This window comes from Balaenoptera physalus, assembly GCF_965194825.1.
Source record: "Balaenoptera physalus genome assembly, chromosome: X".
Lineage (NCBI taxonomy): Eukaryota > Metazoa > Chordata > Mammalia > Artiodactyla > Balaenopteridae > Balaenoptera > Balaenoptera physalus.
This window is the reverse complement of record NC_138903.1, coordinates 45,220,952-45,231,596: the sequence shown is the minus strand read 5'-3', so window position 1 is coordinate 45,231,596 and position 10,645 is coordinate 45,220,952. Positions and strand designations below refer to the sequence as shown.

Below are 10,645 nucleotides of genomic sequence, written 5' to 3'. Positions count from 1 at the left end.
CAGTCACTCAGGTCCAGGACTCTGCAGTTTCTGGGTCTTGTCAGCCAGGCTCCCTCCTCAGGGTCTTTGCTCTAGCTCTTCCCTTTGCCCGGATGCTCCTCACCCACATGTGCTTGGCTGACTTCCTCATTTCCCTGGAGGCCTTGCTCAGTTCTCGCCTTCTCAGTGAGGGCTAACCAGGCCACAGGACAGCATATTGCCAAGTGCACCCATCTTTCCCACCCTCCACCCTATCCCTGATCCCCTTTGCCTTGGCCTAAATTGTCCTTTTGTTATAACACTTATCAACTGACAGACTCTGTTATTTACTTCTTTGTTAGGTTTGTTGCTTACCTCTGTCCTCCCCCAGAGCTCCCAGCTGTGAGGTCCTTGGTCTTAGGGATCTTTGTCTCTTGCTCACTGGTCAATCTCCAGCAGCCCACAACTTTGCTGAGCACACATTGTAGTCATGCAGAGGATATCTGTTGATGTAATGAGTGTGTCTGCCTCCCTTGGTACATTGTGATACCCTTGAGGGCAAGGGCCATGTTTCATTGGTCTTTGTCAGTCCATGATCCAGGACACTTTCTGGTACAACTGGGAAGGCACTACTGAATATTCATCGAATTAATCAATCAATTAATTAATCTGTGAAAGTGATACTAACAGGGAAAACATTTTGTTTTACAAACTGCAGTTATTCCAGTAGGTGCCATCTGTGTGAGCACCATGTCTGTATCAGCTGCCATGCAAACTCTGCTAGTCGGCGCGGCCAGATGTCTGACTCATTTTCTGTGGATGCCTCCTAGGCCAGCCCTGTGCTGACTACACAGCATGACTTAGGGTGGCGTTTCCAGACCTCAGGCCTTCGTCACCTAAATAGACTTTGCTTTATCTGCGCAGAACACGTACTAATGTACATAATATATTTTCTTCAAATAAAATTGTATCTTTGAGAATAAAAGATAATCATACAGTTAAACACGGTGAATGCAAAAGAATGTAATGAGCTAGTTGAAATGAAAGTTGAGAGTAATGTGAAGTAATAGTACACGCAATGATGGGCACCAAGCTAGGCTCTTCATTGATCTTCTGTCGTTGAATCCTAGGACTACGGGATTTGTAGTTGAATTCCTTCAAAGGAGATATTGTCATTCCCACTTCATAAGGCAGACTGTTGAGATGACGGACATTCTGTAAGTTGCCCACGATCTGGCAGTAGATAGCCCAAGTGAGCGGGAAACTCGGGGCTCATCGATGATAACACCCCCGAAAGAGTGCAGCATAGGCAGACCCCCGCTTAATTTGCTCCCAGCAGTCCTGTCGGGTTCCCTTCCTTTTTTCACTGATCCAGCTCTCCAAAGCTTTCATCCCATCTCCTAACACTTGCAGGAGCTCTTCATCCCAGAGCTCTCGCCCCAGCTGCTTTGGCCAGATGTTGGCATATTCAACACTGATTCCTGCTGCGGCAGATGGAAGGTGACTATTCTGAGTCCTTGTGAAGGAACAAAGTAATTGTTGTTTACACTCCTTCATGACTTTTGATGACTGCGGATCCTGGGGAGGGTCCCTTGTTGCAGAGCTAGTTTCCTTGTGTGAGAATCCCGTTCTTTTTTATTTATTTATTTATTTATTTGTTTGTTTGTTTATTTGTTTGTTTATTTATTTATTTATTTATTTTGGCTGTGTTGGGTCTTCGTTTCTGTGCGAGGGCTTCCTCTAGCTGCGGCAAGCGGGGGCCACTCTTCATCGCGGTGCGTGGGCCTCTCACTATCGTGGCCTCTCTTGTTGCGGAGCACAGGCTCCAGACGCGCAGGCTCAGTAGTTGTGGCTCACGGGCCTAGTTGCTCCGCGGCATGTGGGATCCTCCCAGACCAGGGCTCGAACCCGTGTCCCCTGCACCGGCAGGCAGACTCCCAACCACTGCGCCACCAGGGAAGCCCGAGAATCCTGTTCTTGGCAGGATGCCCTTTCCTTCCACAAAGACATCAGACTGGCCCAGGAGGGAGGATCAGGAGTTTACTGATCGATGCTGCTGTGCACCCACAGGCCCAGGCACCGTGAGACCAGTTCCCTCAGAAGCAATACTACAGATTTCTCAGGGTTACCAAGCTGTTCTGCACATTTCGCAGGCTCCTTTGATGAAGACAACAAGTGCGGTGTGGAATCAAAATTGGGGTCAGGAAAACGGCCACATTCTCCCGGTACCCCCAGTAAAATCCACCTGTTCTGGGAAGGTGCACCATTAGTGAGCAGCATGGTAGGGTGGCCCTGACCAGGGGTTCTGAGCCGGGCATCATCCTCTGGAATTCGAGATCAGTAGGAAAACGGCTTTTCCTTTACTTTCTCCCCCCCATCTTGTCCTCGGGTGTTTATTATTTCAGGGCACATTGGAAAATCGGTGGTTTTGTTAGCAGTTCTCCCCAAATGCGAGATCTCCTAGGAGAGGACACCCATTAGACTCTTAGTTTCTAAACTTCGCTTTAACTTCGATCAAACGGCTTTTAGTACCAGCCTACATCTCAAAGGAAGTATCCTTGATTTGTTGCTTCGGATGAACTTTCTGCTGTGTGTAATTCCCAAAATTCTTGTAAAGGAATCCTTTTTTCCTGTTGTTGCTTTTTCCTAACTACGTATCAGAAGAGATGATAAAATCTCTTTGAGGGCCTACCATGTGTCAGGTATTTACATATCTCACTGACAATTTTCATAAAATCCCTGTGGCATAAGTACCATTATTCCAGTTTCACAAATGAGGAAATCAAGGCCCAGGAGGGTAGATAACCTTGCTCATCACAGAGCTAGGAAGTGGCAGAGCTGGGATTTAGGAGAACTGCTGTCACAATCCATTGTCTGCATATCTCCACATTTTTAAAAAGTTTTTGAAAAAAATTCCTGTGTTCTTGAGAGTCACCAATGTAAATTTTAAAATTCCACACCGTTGCTGTGTCCTCATTCTATTTATTTTTCCAGGTTTTCTCATGACAAATAGTACCTTCCTTTACAGAAAACGTTAAGCTTATAACATTAGAGTTGGGGGTGGCAGACATGGAAAGGCTTACACATGACTAAGTTCTGGGAATTGTTGCTTTTAGCCATACTGTGGGCTAAAGACCGTGCCACGTGCTGTGTAGAGGCACATGGACAAATGAACCAGATCTCGTCCTCCAGCACCTCCTAGGTTCTAGAAGAGTTTGCATGATACTCAAAAACCACACACATGCTACCTATATAGAATGCATCTACTGTCCTCCCAGATTGCAAGTGGATGTTTTTGCTGTCAGCGTTTCAGTATGAAAGAAATGCCTTCAGCAAACCTTCAGCAATGCCTACCATGTTTCATGCCGTGTACGTCGTACAGGATTAGCGAAGAGCAGAGAAAATATGGTCCCAGCCCTTAAGGATCTCACAGGAAAACAAACATAAAAAAGAATGTAATTTCTGAATTAGAAGTATCCACGGAGTACGTACATTTACAGTGCAAGAGAGGAAAAGAGGAAGAAGAGACAAAGATTTGGGGGATAAAAAAATAGAGGCAGTAGGATCAGGAGTCAGATCAGGGGAACTGAGACCTTGTGACTGTGAACATGAAGGCCTCTATCTGAAAATTCCAGTTTGGGGGCTCATGGATGTGATTCCTTAATCCTGAATATTTGTGATTTTCAGCAAAACAATTAAATAATCAAATTATCAGTCTTATAGTCACTAATTAATTTCTGCAGTTAAATTTTTTAAAATGATTTTTATGCTTCAGTCACTTTTTACTTGCAAAGCCTAGGGGATTGAAAAAGGCTCCCACCGTGAGGACATTTCAGAAACTGAGAGATTGTTAGAAAGGCCGGCACTGATCACGAAGCCAGGAAGTCAGCAGTGCACTGGTACTAGAAGCTGCTGCATACAGGGAGCTGGTATAAAAGTCAGAAAATGCGTGTGTTCCATGTGCCATGGTAGGCTCTGGGGTTAGAGGGATCAGGCAAGCTGATCCAGCTGTCTTAGTACAGAAAGTCACGCAGGCCGATCTTAAACCCAGTGGTCTGTAAAGATTTGTCAGGATTATCGAGGAGGTGTCTCACCTGCACACACAGGAGCGCGCGCGCGCGCACACACACACACACACACACACACACACTCACACACAGTTAATAAATTAGAATTCCGAAACACAGCTAGGATCACAGAGTGTTGGAGCCAGTCTGTCTACCTCTAAAGCCTCAAAGAATGTCTATGACATCAAACCCTTCTTCATAATAATTTATTTCCATTTAATTCAGAGCCACTACCTGCAGTTCCCCTGACTGCTTGCCTGCTGTTGCCCTGTAGAGAGCCTGGGAACTGAGTGTTCTGCTTTACCTGAAGTGCAGGGACTGAGTGGGCAGCTCCAGTGTCCAAGCCCTTCACACCGAGTATGGCCCTATCTTACCAGGACGTGCCCTCATGTTGCTGTCACACTGCAGGCTGTCTGTCCTTGCCTCTGTATTGCAGTTAATCTTCCAGTACACTAGCGTTAGAATTCTCTGCCCTGCGACTTTGGTGGCGCTTATTTTAATTTGCACCTTAGAGGTTCATGTGGTTATGGCTGGGCCAGAAATGATTCCTCACCCTCGCCAGTAGGTTGGATACTACAGAGAATTACCTTACGCACAACAGATTCAATATGCTAATGACCTGAATAGCGGTGTATCAGCTTTCTAGTGCTGCGTAACAAGCTGCCGCAAATTGGGCAGCTTAAACCAGCACGTATTTATTATTTCACGGTTTCCACAGGTAACACGTGTGGCATGCATCAAGTGAGTTCTCTGCTTAGGGTCTCACAAGGCTGAAATCAAGGTGTCAGTGGGCCTGGGATCTTACCTGGAGGCTCCGGGGAAAAAGCAGCTGCCAAGCTCATTCATCCAGGTGAGTGGCAGAATCCAGCTCCTGTGGTGGCAGGACTGAACTATGTCCTTGCAGGATGTCGTCGGGGCTGCTCTCAGATCCTAGAGGCTGCCTGTATATGGTTCCCTCCATCTTTAAGCAAACAGTGGTGTGTCAGATCCTCCTTGGGCTTCAGATCTCTGTTGCTTCCCTCTGCTGCAAGCCAGAGAAAACGGTCTGCTTTTAAAGGGCTCCTGTGGTTAGATTAGGCCCTTTTGGATAATCCAGGATGATCTCCTTATTCTAAGGTCAGGGGTTTAATAACCTCAATTACAACTGCAAAATCCTGTTAGCCATGCAGCATAGTGCAAATGTGCACGTGATTCCTCCTCTAATTCACAGTACCTGGGATTATGGTGGGATATGTTGGGAGACCAGTTTTAGAATTCTGCCTACCACAGCCTTTACTAACCATCAGATGATTATTTGTTAAAACCCTGTTTTGTGACCCTGATGGGGTATCTGTAATTCCTGTGATCATACTGCCCACTCTTTACTGAGTTCCATCATGTCATCATGTAGTTTTACTTGCACCAGGAGCTTGTGCCTTCCCAAGTGTATTGGTCAGGGTTCCAGAGGAACAGGACCAATAGGATATTGAGAGAGAGAGAGAGAGAGAGAGAGAGAGAGAGAGAGAGAGAGAGAGATTGAGAGATTTTTTATTAGGAATTGGCTCCCATGTTGTGGAGGCTGACAAGACCCAAGGTCTGCATTTGGCAAGGTGGAGACCCAGGAGAGCTGATGGTGTAGTTCCAGTCCGGGTCCAAAGGCCTGAGAACCAGGAGAGCCAGTGGTGTAAGTTCCAGTCGCAAAGCTGCTGGCATCGTCTCAAGAAGATGCGCTTTTTCAGTTCAAGTCCGCAGGCAGGGAAAGACCAGTGTCCCACCTCAAGCAGTCAGGCTTCAGTCCCTCCTGCTTGAGGGAAGGTCAGCTTTTTTTGTCCTGTTCAGGCTTTCAAGTGATTGCTATGGGACACCCCCATTAGAGGGCCACCTGCTTTACTCAGTCTACCTATCCAAATGGTGATCTCATCTAAAACTCCCTCACAGACACACTCACAATAATGGTCGACCTAATATCTGGGCATCCTCCGTGGGCCAGTCACGTCGACACATAATATTACACATCACTCCAGGCACCTTGACACAGTCCATAAATTAACATTGATTTTAAAATCCCTAGTCTGTCTCAATTAACTGTTCGGTTTCCCAGCTTCCTCGCCTATAAGACGGAGTTGTGAATAATTTCGCTTTGTTAGTTGCACTTAAACTAATTACCTTTAAGGTTATATGTGTGAAAGGGAAAAACGGATCAGGAAGCAGCTTACATTCTTTACCGTAAAGGAGAATTCTGCATCATGTGGCATGCAGATTTAATAATACCTAATATTTATGAAATATTTACCATATTTAGCAAGTCCTTTTGTAAGCTGTTTAAATGCTTTACCTCATTTGTTCAGCAAAGCACCATGAGATACATGCCATTGTTAGTCCCCTTTCCATATGAAGAAACTGAAGCACAGAAGTTAAGTAATTTGTCCAAGATGACGGCTGGTAAGTGGCAGGCCCAGGATTGGAATCTATGGCTCCAGAACCAATGTCCCTAACTAATTAGTGTGACCATGTAATTTGTCATCCACACCAGAATGAGAGCACTATTAAAAATTATACCTCAGTGGGCATAAAACAGGAAAGACTTAGATGTATGAAGACACTGCTCACTCTGTTAGTGAACATTCTTTGGGTTGCAAGGAGCAGAAACTTCTTTTCTAGATTGGCTCAATCCAAAAGGAAGTTCATGATCTCAGAGTATTTGTGACATCAGCATCACTTTTCCTCCCTCTGCTCGATGATTCCTGCCAGCATACAAACTGGTGTTGTTATTTCTTTTTATTATTATTATTTTTAAAAAACAAACACAAAACAGACAAAAAGACGTTCTTTTTGCCTCACTCCCTCTTACCTCCTATGGGGCCATTTCTCCTCCCCTTGGTAGCAGACCTCCCATAAGGAGTGTCTACACTCGCTGTCTCCAGTTCCCCTCCTCCCATTCTGTCTTAATCTCACTCTGATCAAACGAGTACACCTTCACCTAAACTGCAACTGTTCCAGTCAACGTAAGAATGGCATCGATATTTCTAAGTCAATGGCTGTGTCACAGTCCCCTCCTTAAGTGACCTGTCCATAATTTTGGACCCAGTTGATCCCTCCCTCCACCTGGAACTACTTTCTCCCCTGGTGTATTATTCAGCATTCTCTAGAGACGTGGAAACAATAGGATATGTATACGGGAAGTGATTTATTAAAAGGAATTGTCTCACGCAATTTTGGAGGCTGAGAAGTCTCCCAATCTGGTGTCTGCAAGCTGGAGTCCCAGAAGAGCTGGTGGCCTAATTCAGTTCGACTCCAGTGGCCCAAGAACCAAGAGAACCAACGATGTAGATTCCAGTCGGGGTCTGAAGACCTGAGAAACTGTAGTGCCGAGGACAGAAGAAGATCAGTGTCCCAGTTCATTCATTCAGTCAGGCAGGAAAGGCTCAGTTTTTCCTTCCTCCACGTTTTGGTTCTGTTCAGGCCTCGAGGGATTGTTTGATGTCCACGCGTGCTGGGAAGGGCACACTGCTTTCCTGAGTCCACAGATTCAAATGTTAGTTTCACCTGGAAAGAGCCTTACGGACATACCCAGAGATGATGTTTAGCCAAATATTTGGACACCCCGTGATCCAGTCAAGTTGACACATACACACCTGCGTTCCAGGACCGTACTTTCCTGGTTGTTCTCTGATGTCATGTAGCTGTAGCTCCTCAGTCTTCTTGGCTGTTTCTCCTCCTTTTCCTGAGACCTCTTGATACCGACAAAGCTCAGAACTGAATCCTTGTCCTCTTCTCCTCTCTACCTACGCTCATTCCTTTCGTGATCTCATCCAGTACTGTGGCTTTCTATGCCATCTGTACCCTCTTCTCTCCCCACTTTAGATAGCCAACTTAGACTGCAGGGTCTGTTGCCACTGTCCCCTTGGAAGTCCACATGGATGTCTAATAGGCATTAGATTTTAGCCATGTAAAAACTGAACTTATTTCAAACAGTCGACTTCTGTTCTTTGTCATCTCAGTTAACATTAACATTACCCTTCTAACGACAGCCTCTTCAATAAGTGGTGCTGGGAAAACTGGACAGCTACATGGAAAAGAATGAAATGAGAACACTCCCTAACACCATACACAAAAATAAACTCAAAATGTATTGAAGACCTAAAGGTAAGGCCAGACACTATCACACTCTTAGAGGAAAGCCTAGGCAGAACACTCTATGACATCAATCACAGCAGGTTCCTTTTTGACCCACCTCCTAGAGGAGTGGAAATAAAACCAAAAATAAACACATGGGACCTAATGAAACTTAAAAGCTTTTGCACAGCAAAGGAAACCATAAAGAAGACGAAAAGACAACCCTCAGAATAGGAGAAAGTATTTGCAAACGAAGCAACGGACAAAGGATTAATCTTCAAAACATACAAGCAGCTCATGCAGCTCAATATCAAAAAAACAAACAACCCAATCCAAAAAATGGGAGGAAGACCTAAATAGACATTTCTCCAAAGAAGATATACAGATTGCCAACAAACACATGAAAGGATGCTCACCATCACTAATCATTAGAGAAATGCAAATCAAAACTACAATGAGGTATCACCTCACACCAGTCAGAATGGCTATCATCAAAATATCTTCAAACAATAAATGCTGGAGAGGGTGTGGAGAAAAGGGAACCCTCTTGCCCTGTTGGTGGGAATGTAAACTGATACAGCCACTATGGAGGACAGTATGGAGGTTCCTTAAAAAACTAAAAATAGAACTACCATACGACCTAGCAATCCCACTCCTGGGCGTATACCCTGAGAAAACCATCATTCAAAAAGAGTCATGGCCCACAATGTTCATTGCAGCTCTATTTACATTAGCCAGGACATGGAAGCAGCCTAAGTGTCCATCGACAGATGAATGGATAAAGAAGATGTGGCACATATATACAATGGAATATTACTCAGCCATAAAAAGAAACGAAATTGAGTTATTTGTAGTGAGGTGGTTGTACCTAGAGACTGTCATACAGAGTGAAGTAAGTCAGAAAGAAAAACAAATACCGTAGGCTAACACGTATATATGGAATCTAAAAAACAAAAAACAAAAAAAAAAGAAATGGTTCTGAAGAACCTAGGGGCCGGAAAGGAATAAAGACACAGACGTAGAGCATGGACTTGAGGATACGGGGAAGGGGAAGGGTAAGCTGGGACGAAGTGAGAGAGTAGCATTGACATATACACACTACCACATGTAAAATAGATAGCTAGTGGGAAGCAGCTGCATAGCACGGGGAGATCAGCTCGGTGCTTTGTGACCACCTAGAGGGGAAGGATAGGGAGGGTGGGAGGGAGACGCAAGAGGGAGGGGATATGGGGATATACATATGCATATAGCTGATTCACTTTGTTACACAGCAGCAACTAACACACCATTGTAAAGCAATTATGCTCCTATAAAGATGTTGAAAACAAGCAACAACAACAAAAGAAACAAACAGAAAAACACATTATCCTTCTAGATGCTCACTTAGAAAGATTGGGGTCAGTCTTGCCATTATATCCATCCAGAAATCCTGTTGCTTCCATGGTCTAATGCCTCCTCCCGTGCTACCACTTGATTCTAAGCCACTACACTTTATTGCCTTAGAACAGCAACAACTTGCAACACCTTCGAAGTATTTACGTGGTCTACAGTTTTCTACAAGATTTGCTCTTGTGTTGTTTCTCTGAAATCCAACTACACTACCACTAGATCCCTCCACGTCTACCTTAACCCTAGTAGTTACACTTTAACTGAAGCCTCTTGCACTGGCTGTTCTCTGTGTTGCAAATGTTCTTCCTCCACATATTTAATGGCTCGCCCCATCAACTCCTTCAAGACTTTACTCAAATGATCACTTTCTGAGGAAGGCCTATCCTGACCACTTCACAAAATTTCCAGTTTCTCAGCATTCCAGACCTAGTTTGCTTTTCATAACAGTGTAATCTTCCTACTTAGAGTATAATTTAATCATTTATTTTATTTATTGTTTATACAGTTACCCCAAAATATGCGTTCTGTGAGGGCAGAGACAGATGTCTGTTTGTTGACTACAGTCTCTTCAGGGTCAACAGGAGTGCCTGGCAGTTAGCTGTCAGTCACTACCGTTTGGTCCACTTCCCAAATAGCCTGCAAGTGCAAAGTAGGGTGGGTTGTAGCCATGGCGAAGTCTAGCTCAGGGATGTCATCAAGGGTTCAGATACTTTTCCTCTCGTTTTCTCAGCCACCTCAGTGTCCTCATCATTCTGGTCCCCAGATGTCTGAGGCAGTTCAGGGCTCGTATCTAGGAATGGTAATATTTAGGCAAAAAGGGAAAATATCTTCCAGGGTTCCTTTTCAAAGAGAAAGAAAAACTGACATGATACTTTCCGGAAGGTATCCACCCGCATCGACCCAAACATGTGAGACTGAATCTGGTCACATGACCAACCTAAAATCAGAGATTGTCAAGGATATTGGATGCGTCCTGACCGGCTTAGATGAACATGAGATGATGAGGAGTTTATCACAGTGTTCCCTGAAGCACATCTGTGCACTGGTGTGATAAGATGAGAGCGAGGTCGGGGGCGGGGCGGGGAGAGAGAGAGAGGAGAGAGAGGTTTTGTGTGTGTACTTGATAGGGGGCGGAA

At 44.8% G+C, this 10,645-nt stretch overlaps 1 protein-coding gene across 1 annotated transcript in view; it reads left to right on the top strand.

The window, feature by feature from the left end:
• Positions 1 to 1,928: 1,928 nt before the first annotated feature.
• The window catches only part of EZHIP (EZH inhibitory protein), a gene marked incomplete at its 3' end in the record, with an annotated part of 40,648 nt that continues 31,931 nt past the window's right edge, over positions 1,929 to 10,645 (top strand). The window contains exon 1 of the mRNA XM_082446746.1: positions 1,929 to 4,875. The remainder of the gene's footprint in view (positions 4,876 to 10,645) is intronic.